An 11863-nucleotide genomic window follows, 5' to 3' on the forward strand; every position below is an offset into this window, starting at 1 on the left:
AAATAGAATTTAGCCCTAGCCAGTTTTGTTCAGTGGATAGAGCTGTAAGAACATTTGCCTGCTAGCAGTATATGCAGTTCACATTTTTCCATGTCCTTGCCAAGATAGTATTGCCAGTCTTTTTAATTTTAGTCATTCTGGTGGTAGAATAGTGGTATCTCATTATAGTTTTAATTTGCTTTTTAAAATTACTAATGAGATTGAGCATCTTTTTATAAATTTATTGGTCATTTATATATCTTCATTTATGAAGTTCAAGTCTATTGCCAATGGGTTGTTGTTTTTTTTTAATACTTGTATAGGTTCTTTATATACTTTGGCTAAGAGTCCTTGGATTTTTATGTATATTGCAAATATCTTCTACTCTTTACTCCTTCATAGTGTCTTTTGAACAGAAGTTCTTAATGTAGTTTATTTTACCAATATTTCCTTTCATTGTGGATGCTTTGGGTTTTCTGTTTAATCAGTCTTTACCTATTTCAAGGTCAAGGATATATTATCCTGTATTATCTAGAAGCTTTTTTGCTTTACTTTTCTTATTTATTTATTTATTTTTAGATTTTCAAATTTACTTTTCCCCTTTATATCTACAAGACACCTAGAGTTGATTTAACTTAGGCGTTTTCAACCTCAGCACTATGGGCATTTTAGACCAGATAACTCATTGTTTTGAAGGGCTGTCCTGAGCAATGTTGGGTATTTAGCAGTGTACCTAGCCTCTACTCCCTAGATGCTAATTGCACAGCTCCTCTCCAGTCACGACAATCAGTGTCTCAAGAATTGTTAAATGTTCCATAGAGGGGCAAAATTACCCTCACTTGAAAACCACTGGTTTAAAATATGGTGTGAAGTAGGAGTTAAATTTCATTTATTTTCTCATATTCTGTTCACTTGATTTTATTTCCTCCTTTACAACTTTTATAGTTCTTATTTATTTTTCTTTTCTTGTTGTACTGGCTTGAACCTAAAGTATAATGTGGAATAGAAGTGGTGATAGCATGGGGAAACTTTCAATATTTCACCATTAGTGTAATTTTTATAGTAGGTTTATTGAGAATATCCGTTACCTGATTCAGAAAGTTCCCTATTTCCTTACGTTATTAGGAGTTTTAAAAATTATTAATGGTTGTTGATGTTTTTATTAAATACATATTTTGTATCTATGTAGATCAGTGATGGCAAACCTATGACACGCATGTCAGCACTGACACGCGTAGCCATTTCTGATGACACGTGGCCGCTGAGGTTTATTAAATACAATTATATATAACAATTATACATTTATGTTATTTAAACTATAAACATCGTGAAATAATGTTTTTTCCTCAAAGTGACACACTACCCAAGTTATGCTCAGTTTTTTGGCGAAGTTTGACACACCAAGCTCAAAAGGTTGCCCATCACGGATGTAGATAATACAAATTTCCCTTAATTATGTTAAATTGCATCACATAATTGATCTTTCCATTGTTAAACCAACTTTGCATTTTTATTTACTTTGTATTTTTATTTTTTACGTGAGATAAATTAAAAATTTATATGTAATTTCCGTGGAAAGTACCAAAAATGCACATTAAAACTGAACACATAAAATATCAAAAAGAAACAAATCACAACTATAAAAGCATAGAGGTATCCATTATAAGAACCAAGTAAATGGACTAATTTCTATTAATGTTTCATTTACCTTATAAAACTCTGTTGGTTAAATTTGGAAGGGGAATTTCTGAGAATTTAAAGGGTAATAAAATAATAGCAAATATACATCATTTCTTTGTTAACAAATTATACACACAAATCAGGTTACTTTTTCTATATGATTACAAAGTTAACAGACATTGTATCTGCATTTCAAGCAGCAACATAAAATTTTATTATGAAGAAATTCTGTATCTGGACCAAAGGACTGTAACATGGATTGGAAATCTAATGACAAGATAGAACTGGCAACAATGGCTCAAGTATTGCAAGAAGTTTATTTTCCGTGTTTTTAATAATAAGCAGCTCTCCAAAAAGGGTAATGCATGAAGGGGATGATGTAGCCAAAGAAGGGACGACAAAGAAAATCATATGAACTTGAATCAGTACAAAAGGTGCACAGAGGCCATGAAAACTTGAGGAGGTGTAAAAACCAAGTACTGACCCGTCAGCTCCCTGGAGTGCACCAACCCTGAAGTAATGTGTCTGTTTCTCACTGAAATTGGTGCTCTTTGGTAGGGTTTGGCTGGTGACAAGGGCTGTGAAAGAACTCACAACTGAAAGAAGAGATAGGTACAGAGAGAAAGTTTATTTTTACTTTCCCCAAAGGGAAGGGACCAAGGTCAAGAACAAAAGCTGTTCCTTCCCCCCCCCAGCCCCCCTTAAAGCCTTGGCTAGGTGACAAGGAAGGGAGGAGGATTTGGGGGCTGAAATTGAACAGACATCAGGGGGATCATCTTTGAAAAGTTTGTTAGTTCTTCAGGAGACAGCCCTGGCAGATGTCCTAGGGAGGTGTCTTATCAGTATTTTTGCAAAGCCTGCAAAACATTCTTGGAGCAAAAGTTATGAAGAGTTCAAAAGAGGCTTGTTTGAAGGGGAATGAGGGCAAGGAACTTTCTACTAATTTCCCTCAGTTGTAAACAAACAAACAAACAAACCAGCAGGGAGGAGGGGTATGTATGCAAGAGAGTACCTTGTCTTGCAGTTTAAACAGAGGCTGGCTGTTTGAAACAGAGGAGCTAACAATCTTGGAGTTTAATTACCAGGTGCTTCTCATAAATTGTGTAAGGCCGAAGCAAAGAAAAAGAAATGCCCTTTTTTCTGTCCTTACACTCTTCATCTGGGCACTTCAGCTTGAGAATCAGATTAGTCATTTTACAAAAAGGGGATTAAAATAGAGACAGCCCAGCTGGTGTGGCTCAGTGGTTGAGCATTGGCCATACACCGGTTTGATTTCCAATCAGGACACATGCCCAGGATTGGGGTTGGATCCCCAGCAGGGGGCATATAGGAGGCAGCCAATTGATGTTGATGTTTCTCTCATATCAATGTTTCTCTCTCTCCCTCTCCCTTCCTCTCTCTCTAAAATCAATAAAAACATATTTTATTTAAAGTAGAGACAGCTTAGGGAGAGAAAGAATTAACTCTTGAGAACTCAAAAAGTATTTAGGAAGCCAAATGAAGCGAAAGGAAATATAAAATTTGGATGAAAATGTTTCTCTAAGGGTAAAACTCAGTTTTCTGAGGGATTTAAAATCAAACACACACTATAAGACAGTGGTTTTCAAAGTGGGGGTCAGGTCCCTCCTCTTAACCTCTTCCTTGCTTAAATTCAAACATTTTCTAATTCTGTTTTGTCTTTTGTGGTTTCAGGAAACATTTCCCTTTAAAAAAGTGAAATATTTCCCTTTTAAAAAAATGAAAGAGGAAATCTGATGCCCTCCATATCTCTTGCTATTTGCTTTTTCTTTAAATATGATCAGAGATCTAAAACATATTTTCTTGGTCACTGTTACTAAAATCTGAGAAGTTTCAACAATATTATTCTTTAAAGTAAACAAGCAAAAGAAGTTCTTAAGAACAAATTAAACTTTGTTATTCCCACCTCCCCTAAATTTGTGCTTCACCATATCCAAGCTCTCAATATTTCTGGACAGTATGAACAAAATTCTGACAAACATTCCAGCCACCTTACTCCAAAAACATTTCCTTTAATGGCTGCATAGAATTTCTTTTTTGAGAAGGCAAGCCCCAAATCTGTAGAAGTCTCTAGAATGAGAATGTTCAATTACCAAAAATAACACACATTATGTCAGGGTAGAATCTGGATAGTGTTCTTCAACATACTCACTAATAAAGAGCAGCCAGACCCTAGGCCTTCTCTCTGCATTCGGGAGCAAACACTATCAAAGTGTAAATGACAACCAGGGGAAAAGTGGGTGACACAAAGGCCATTTTTCTTTGATCTTTGAGGAAAAGTGGAACCCAAGCTTTGGCCACTTATCAAGACTTCATCAGTTCAACAAAATAGGACAAATCTCTGTGAAAAGGACTCATTTGGTAAACATAGCTTCTTTCTATATATTTTTTCCATCACATCAGGTTAAATAAAAGTTGCTATCATTTTAGAATCATTGATTACATCTTTTTAAAATAGAAAAACATTTATTGAATATTTACATAATTTTATTGCTGTTTATTACAACAAAAATTATTGAACTGATTTGTAGAATCCATCTAGTAACATGAAATTGAAATCCATCCCCCAAGAAGATACAGTTATGGCTGAACACATCCGATGCTCAGAGTACAGCATGAATAAGACAAATCCTGTGTGTCATTTGGTCCTTGCTGCAGTTTGTGTTCATCTCTCAGAAAGCAAAAGTATCCACTTGATATTTCAATCTATATCGAAGTAATTGTTAAAAAAAAAATAGCTTCCCCGGGCCAGAGATGTAAGAAAGAGCAGTTTTGATGAATGATTCCCACCATCAAGTGAGTCCTCCTTTCGTCCAAATGAGTCGATGTCAGGAATGTTCCTTCCACTGCTGGCTGTGACCCTGTCTCAGTCCTGCTGCCACATGAACTACATGAGGACTGCTTTCACGGGGGCTGGTGGTGACAGACGTACTGCCTGCTGCGAAGGGTGAGGTGAGGCCGGGGATCAACTGGAATAAGGGAAAGAAAACCCAAACCCGGCAAATCTGATGACATGCTTGATATTTGCATGTGGTGGAATGGTACTGTGTAGTCTGTTCATGGAAGTGGAATAGCAGCAGGATCAATCGGTCACACTGGGCACCCTCATACATGAGAACCCCTTTGGTTGGGCTGCCTTGTGTTTCTGACATAGAGATGCACTTCCTTTTGGCAGGAGGGTCTTCCTCTTCATCAGAAGAGCTTTCTGTTGTTCAGTCAATAACATCCGCTTTCTTCTTGCTGCCTCATTGTCTAGTCACTGATCAAGCTTACTGAGGACACTTGAACTTTCTATTTTTGTACACGGCTGGCTGGATACTTTCATAGTTTCTTTCTTTGTCTCATTGGACACCAAGAGCCATCTTCTTGGAATTTGATCTCATCCACATCAGAACAGTCACTGAGAATTTCCATAAAAAGCCCATCTAAAATTAGACGTTCATAGGCAGTCTTTTTGTCACACACAAGACAAATCCAGGTGGGCTCCTTCTCATGCATTTGCAGATAAAGAGCAGCATCAAAACACTATAGGTGTGTACAAGTCACTGCTCAGTGTGGGATTGTCAGCTTCATGTTCCCTAAAGGGCACATCAAGGATACCTGAAGGCTAGCTGTGGCGGTTTCACTATCAGGATCTGCAGTAAGTTTTTCTTTAACTTTCCAATTTCTGATGCCCAAGAAATGGAACTCTGGTTTGGCACAGGTGAAAATAACCTAACTAAACATGTAATGTTCATAGGGCGTCCAGGGTGCCTCTGTTCGATCTCATTTTTAGGTGGTGGTGCATAGCCAGGTAAAGTAAAAAGCTTCCCATTTACTTTTATACATAGACTGTTGAGATAGTTACCTTCTGAGGACAACTTATTTCTGCAAAGCAAAGTCTCTGCTGAACTTGGACTGTATAATCTCTCCTACCACCTGGCAAAAAAAATATCTCTGGATATGCTATCTCTCTAACTAGTTGAAATGTCAGACCAAAAATAAAAACTTCTCTTGAAATTGTTGAATACTGCTTTGAACTCATGGGCTTGATGAGAACATCAAGAACTTCATAAAAGGGCAAGGTTTTTAACTGCACAACAGTCTGGACAAGAGGCATTGGGGGGATGGCTGCTGCATCTCAAATGTGCACTTAGTAGGTATCTGGATACAACACAGAACAAAGAGGGGCATGGTGAGTGAGGTGTAACTGAAGTGGAAGGCAATGTGTGAATTCCAGCCACAGCCTACTCAGGCTCTACAGGTGATGGGCTACCATCCAAATGGAAAACTGATGCTTTGATTGTGGATACATTAGAAAGTCCTTCAAAAGTCCGTGGGTGTCCGTGTCTGTACAATTCTCAGATTTCAGTCTGAGCCACAGGGCTGCGGCCGCCCTTCAATAAATGCAGCACCCTCATCAGGAGGTCATGCTTGCGCCTACTTTTATTTCATCCAGCAAAGCCTAGTAACACTTGTAGCCAAAAAACCATATTCCTCAACTCCTTGAAATCCGCCATTTCATACCCCCCGTGGGCACCATAGCCACTACAGCACCCCATCCCACAACCACCAATGACTCTGCCACCACTAGGGCAGCCACCTCCAGCACATCTAGCACTGGGTGCTGCTGAAGACACCACTGCCAGGCCCAGTCCAAGCTTTGCATTCTTAGAATAAACCCAATGACATAGGCCTTGGATTATGTTACCTTCCTCTTCCAGGGAGCCTTTATGTATGCTCTTGGAAGGCATCAGGGGCTTTAGAAGTTCAGGATGAACCTGAGCCAGTTTTAGGCACTGAGATGATTGAAAGTTGGTTTGCAGAGCCTTCCAGGGCTGCTCTACTTTCTATTCATTCTTACTCCTAAGGCAGCCATTCAGGTTTCCAGGTCCACATGGCAAGGAGAGTGATCAGGGCTCCTCTGTGGTGGTCCCTGAACTTTAACTTTGGTCCACTCCCCTGGCAAAAATGTCTGGAGTATTATTATTATTTTAAAATGTATTTTATTGATTTTTTTAAAGAGAGGAAGGGAGAGGGATAGAGAGTTAGAAACATCAATGAGAGAGAAACATCGATCAGCTGCCTCCTGCACACTCCTTACTGGATATGTGCCCGCAACCAAGGTACATGCCCTTGACCGGAATCGAACCTGGGACCCTTGAGTCTGTAGGCCGACACTCTATCCACTGAGCCAAACCAGTTAGGGCTCTGGAGTATTATTAACACTCTCAGCCTCTTAGCTCTCTCTCTTCCAGAACTAGCAAAATGCCCCTGGAGAAAGTAGCCCCAAACACTCAGCTTTCTGCATTATATTTTCTTCCAAATTATGACCTGGTCATTCTTTCCTGCCTTATTAATCCCCGAAAGAAACTTATTATTGTTATTATTTTATTCAGCTTTTGTAGCTGTTCACACTGGGAGGGTTGATATGAATTACCTAATCTGTCATTACCAGAAGTAGAAGTTTGTATGTTCTCAATGAGAAAAATAAATATTAAGTATAGAAAGATAAAACATATTTATGTTAAAACAACCCATGGGTCACCACGTTGGTAAAGAAATAAAACTATCAGTGTGTCCCCCCTCAATCACACCCTTTTCTCCCTCTGTGATAACTAACCCCTACCTTGATTTTTGTGTTAATCTTTACTTGCTTTTCTTTAGTATTAGCATCTATGTATGCATTCCCAATTTTAATGCTTAGTGTTGCCTGTTTGAATATTATATACATGGAATCTTATTAAATACTAGTAGCCCTGTGCATGAATCCATTCGCCATTAGCTCGCTGCTGCCCTCCTGTAGCTTCCTCTGCCCCCCCCGCCCCCCCCTCATAGCTTGCTGCCCTGCCCCCTCCTGTAGCTCTCTGCCGCCTGCTTGTAGCTTGCTGCCCCACCCTCCTGCCAATCCATGATCCGGTCGTTACGGGGTCGGTCATTACGCTTCTCGGCGTAACGACCATTTGCATATTACATCTTTATTATATAGGATATTTTTTGGTGTCTCACTTTTGTTGTTGTTATTAATTCTCACCTAAGGATATTTCTCCCCCATTTATTTTTAGAGAGAGTGGAAGGGAAGGAGAGAGATAGAGAAACATTGATGCGAGAGAGACACATCAATTGGTTGCTTCCTGTATGTGCCCCTACTGGGGCTGGAGATTGAGCCTGCAACCAAGGCATGTGTTGTTGACCGGAATCGAACCTGCAACCCTTCAGTCTGTGGGTAGACGCACTAACCACTGAGCAACCGGCTAGGCTCACTTCTTTTGCTCAAGGTTATGTTTTTGAAATTATCCAAGCCCTAGCTGGCTTGGCTCAGTGTATAGAGCATCAGCCTGCTGACTGAAGGGTCCTGGGTTCGATTCCAGTCAAAGGCACATGCCCAGGTTGCTGGCTCGATCCCCTGTGGGGGCGTGCAGGAGGCAGCTGGTCAGTGATTCTCTCTCATCATTGATATTTCTGTCTCTCCCTCTCCCTTCCTCTCTGAAATCAATAAAAATATACTAAAAAAGAGAAATTTATCCAAGATTATTTTCTCTGCTCTATTGTTTCCCATTGTTACACACCGTATTTTTCCACATTTTTTCATATGGGACCATACTAGAGGCCTGATGCATGAAATTCATGCAAGAGTAGATCTTCGCAGCTGCGGCGGCTGCCTCGATCCCGTCCTCGCAGCTGCAGTGGCTGCCTCGATCCCACAGCTGCAGCCCCGGCTTCATCCAGAAGGTCGTCCGGAAGGACGTCTGGACAGCCATTCAGTCGATTTGCATATTATGCTTTTATTATTATAGATACCTTTACTTTTCTCTGAAATACCTGTTCCTGTGTCTTGCTCTTTGTTTTGTTTGGGCTAGTTTTTTTCTTATTGATTCCTAGGAGTCTTTCTATATTCTAGATCATGCCCAAGCAGTAGAACTTGCTATGATGATTAAAATGCTCTATATCTGCACTGTCCAATACAGTAGCTACTAGCAACATGTGGCTGTTGAAGCACTTACAGTGTGACTAGTGCAACAGAGGAGCTACATAAAATGCATTGGTGAGACAGGCAAAGATAAATGTAATGGACATGCTTATTCAAAAGGGGAAAGAATGGGGAGCAAATACCAGTCACTGGTTCATGGCAGTGCTGAAATCCAGCTGGTCTGTTGTTAACAGGTCCTCCACCAGGAAAGTAGGGACTGTTCCTTGATTAGGTCTAGGTCCTGCTCCCTGGAAGTAGTAGTTCCCCAGTTTATTGTTTATGTGGCTCTTGGGTCTACCCTCTCGGACTCCTAGGAAATGGCCTGCATTTGCAGCCAGGTAGCTTTCTCAGTCTGCTTCCTGTCTATAGAAAATTGGGGACCTAAATTTAAACAATTTCAGATTCCAGTTCCTTTTAATCCAGGCAGGCAGCACTTTCTCATATTGAGTTCTCTTAAAAACTGTGTGGGCTTCCTATGAATAGGAGGATTTTGCTCAATCCATTTGACAAAAGTCATACCCACAGTTGTTTTTGAGATATGACTCTTAGATTTATTCGCAGCTACTTGGGGCTTGTCAGGCAGCCATGGGACAATGTCCTTAAAATTCCTAGGATTCCTTTTGTCTAGATGACAGCGACAGTTGCTATGGTCATGGTGTTCAAAGTGGGCTCCTTCTATGGATAGACAATGTAAGTATTGCCAATAAAGTGTGCTAAAAGAGGCACCGGGAAGATTCCATTCTCAGACTAAAAAAAATGTTTTGATTTCTACCATGCCTTAATTCCTTCCACAGAGACTTGTTGCTGTGGGTTAAGCATTAGCCTGTCAAGAGGATCAGCCATGTATGGCCATTGTCATGGATAATGTGCATCAACCTGGCTCAGGGCCTGGCCCTCAGAAAGTGCTCAGCACATCTTAGTCCCCTCCTCCCAGTCCACGCCTGCTTTCCCTAAGGATCCTCTCTTACAATTTATATTACACCATGGGAGGGAACATGGTAAGGCTCTACTGCCTCAGTGTAAGTGAGTTGGTTCCTTGAACAAATATTTATTGAGCACATACTGTGTACCAAATACTGTTTTAGGCATGGGAACATAGCCTTTTTTTGAGTGTACAACCCAGTGGGGGCAGATACATGGAAAATAAGTAAATAACCCATCAAATAATGACACATTGTGACAACCCCATGATGGAAACAGGTGAGTGGGGTGAGCTGAGGCAGCTGGGGAGCCCTGTTGTCTGCTGAGAGAAGAGAATGGGGAGGAGGGCAGGGAGGCGGAGGACAGTCCTGTGCCTCCTCCACAATTTTGCCCAGTGAGTGCATAAAGGACACTCTAGTTCAAATAAACAAATAAATCTGGAGAAATATGACCTGTCATAGCAAACTCAACACCATTAGTCACAATTCCCTCAAGGATAAGAACAATGGACTTTGGTATCAGGAGCCCTCGGTTGTAATCCCAGCATAACCCTCAACCCCTGTCTGTCTTTGGTGTGTCCCCTCCTCTCCTGGACCCCTGGTTCCTGGGTCTAAAATGAGGGGGTGGGGAGCAGAGTTGTCTGACCACTCAATGACTTCATGAAATGACCAACGCTTTCCATGGGAGTCTGTCAGCCCCAGAAAGGCAGATGGCTGACTCTGCCCAGTTTCTAGCTCTTAGAATTCCTTCTTGTCTGCCTAGCCGTGCAGTTCTTGCCTCAGTTCATTGGGTCCCACCTCTAGGCCATCTTTTCTTTTAAGTGTTTAGTCATAGTCCTGACAGTTGGCAAATCACTGTGCCCCTAGTACAGTGACCAGTTGGCCTGGATGTTCCAGAAAATCATGGCTCACTCTTGGTTCCATCCACATGCTTGGGAAGTGCCTGCCATGTTCTGTGCTTTTAAAACTTCCCCTCTAAAATGAAGAGGAGATAATAATAAGAAAACATCACAATAAGAGCCATCATTTAGCCTGACCACTGTGGCTCAGTGGTTGAGCATCGATCCATACACCAAGAGGTCACTGGTTCGATTCCTGGTCAGGGCACATGCTTGGGCTCAATCCACATGAGGATGCAGGGACACTGATGTTTCTATCTCTATCTCCCTCTCCCTTCTCTCTAAAATCAATAAAAATATACTTTAAATAACGTTAAAAAAAAAAAAAAAAGAGCCATCATTTATTTAGTACCTGTGTGTCCTCAGTGACAGGGGTCATGGCATTTAATCCTTACATCCGGCCTTGAAATGGGTACTGTCACCACTATCTCCTAGACCAGGAAACTAAAGCTCAAAGAGGTAAAGCTTGCCAGCAGTGCAGGTGTGATCTGATCCATCACATCGGACTCTAGAAGACCAGTCACTTTGTCACCGGCTGTTTTGCAGTTCTTTTTGCAGAGGGGCAGCAGGTGGGCGAGGCAAAGATGAAGCCTGCTTCTACCCCTCCCCACCCCATTGCCAGGGTCCACCAGCAAAGGATTGATGCTATTTTGAAGTGACTTGCTTAAGCTACTCCAGCAAGATGGTCCTGAGAAAGTACAGCCCAGCCATAGCTCCAATCACAGTCTTGAATCTGAGTCTCCTTTCCATTCCCTTAAAATTGTAAATAGACGCTCTGTTGGTCCCATATCTGCCCAGAAGTGATGACAGACCTCGTTCTCTACTTTATTTGTTAACAGTGACAAAAAGCAGAGGCTGTTGCTCCATCCTGATCTGACATGCAGACCCAGCTGGGCATAGATGGCACCCACCATTACAGGTGTGTTTGTGCCAGGTCCTTCTAGAAATAAACATCCCAGGAGCAGTGAGGCTGGGCCAGGGATGTGAGCCCTATCTCTGATTTTGCAGAGGTCAAACCACACTATTTTATTCAGCTGTGAGTCTAGTCCTTTGGCTGGTCAAATGTCTAAGTCATGGAGCAGGTCTCCAAGATGAGGCTCTTTCCAGCTGAGTCGTTGGTCATCAGGATGCCTCAGTGACATGCAGCCACATGTGAGGAAGTTGGGGGACAGTGAGGCTTTGGGATTGGCTCTTCTAGCAGCATAACCACATCTTCAAGACCCTGATTCCTCCCATTATCCCAAAGTCAGCTTCATCCAAGGCTGGTTCACTCCTGGTTGTAGGACAGCTGCCAGTAGCAGCAGGGGCTGCACCCTGTGGAGAGGGACACTGCTTTCCAAGACTCTTCTAAAGGGAAAGAAATCTCCCCCAGAAACCTCACAGGAAACATTTCCTTGAACTCCACTGGCTAGAAGAGA

General features: G+C 41.6%; 1 pseudogene; it reads right to left on the reverse strand.

The window, feature by feature from the left end:
* Positions 1–4581: 4581 nt before the first annotated feature.
* Positions 4582–6176, reverse strand: LOC103299449 (E3 SUMO-protein ligase PIAS2-like; annotated as a pseudogene).
* Positions 6177–11863: the final 5687 nt, after the last annotated feature.

Source organism: Eptesicus fuscus, chromosome 18 (assembly GCF_027574615.1).
Source record: "Eptesicus fuscus isolate TK198812 chromosome 18, DD_ASM_mEF_20220401, whole genome shotgun sequence".
Lineage (NCBI taxonomy): Eukaryota > Metazoa > Chordata > Mammalia > Chiroptera > Vespertilionidae > Eptesicus > Eptesicus fuscus.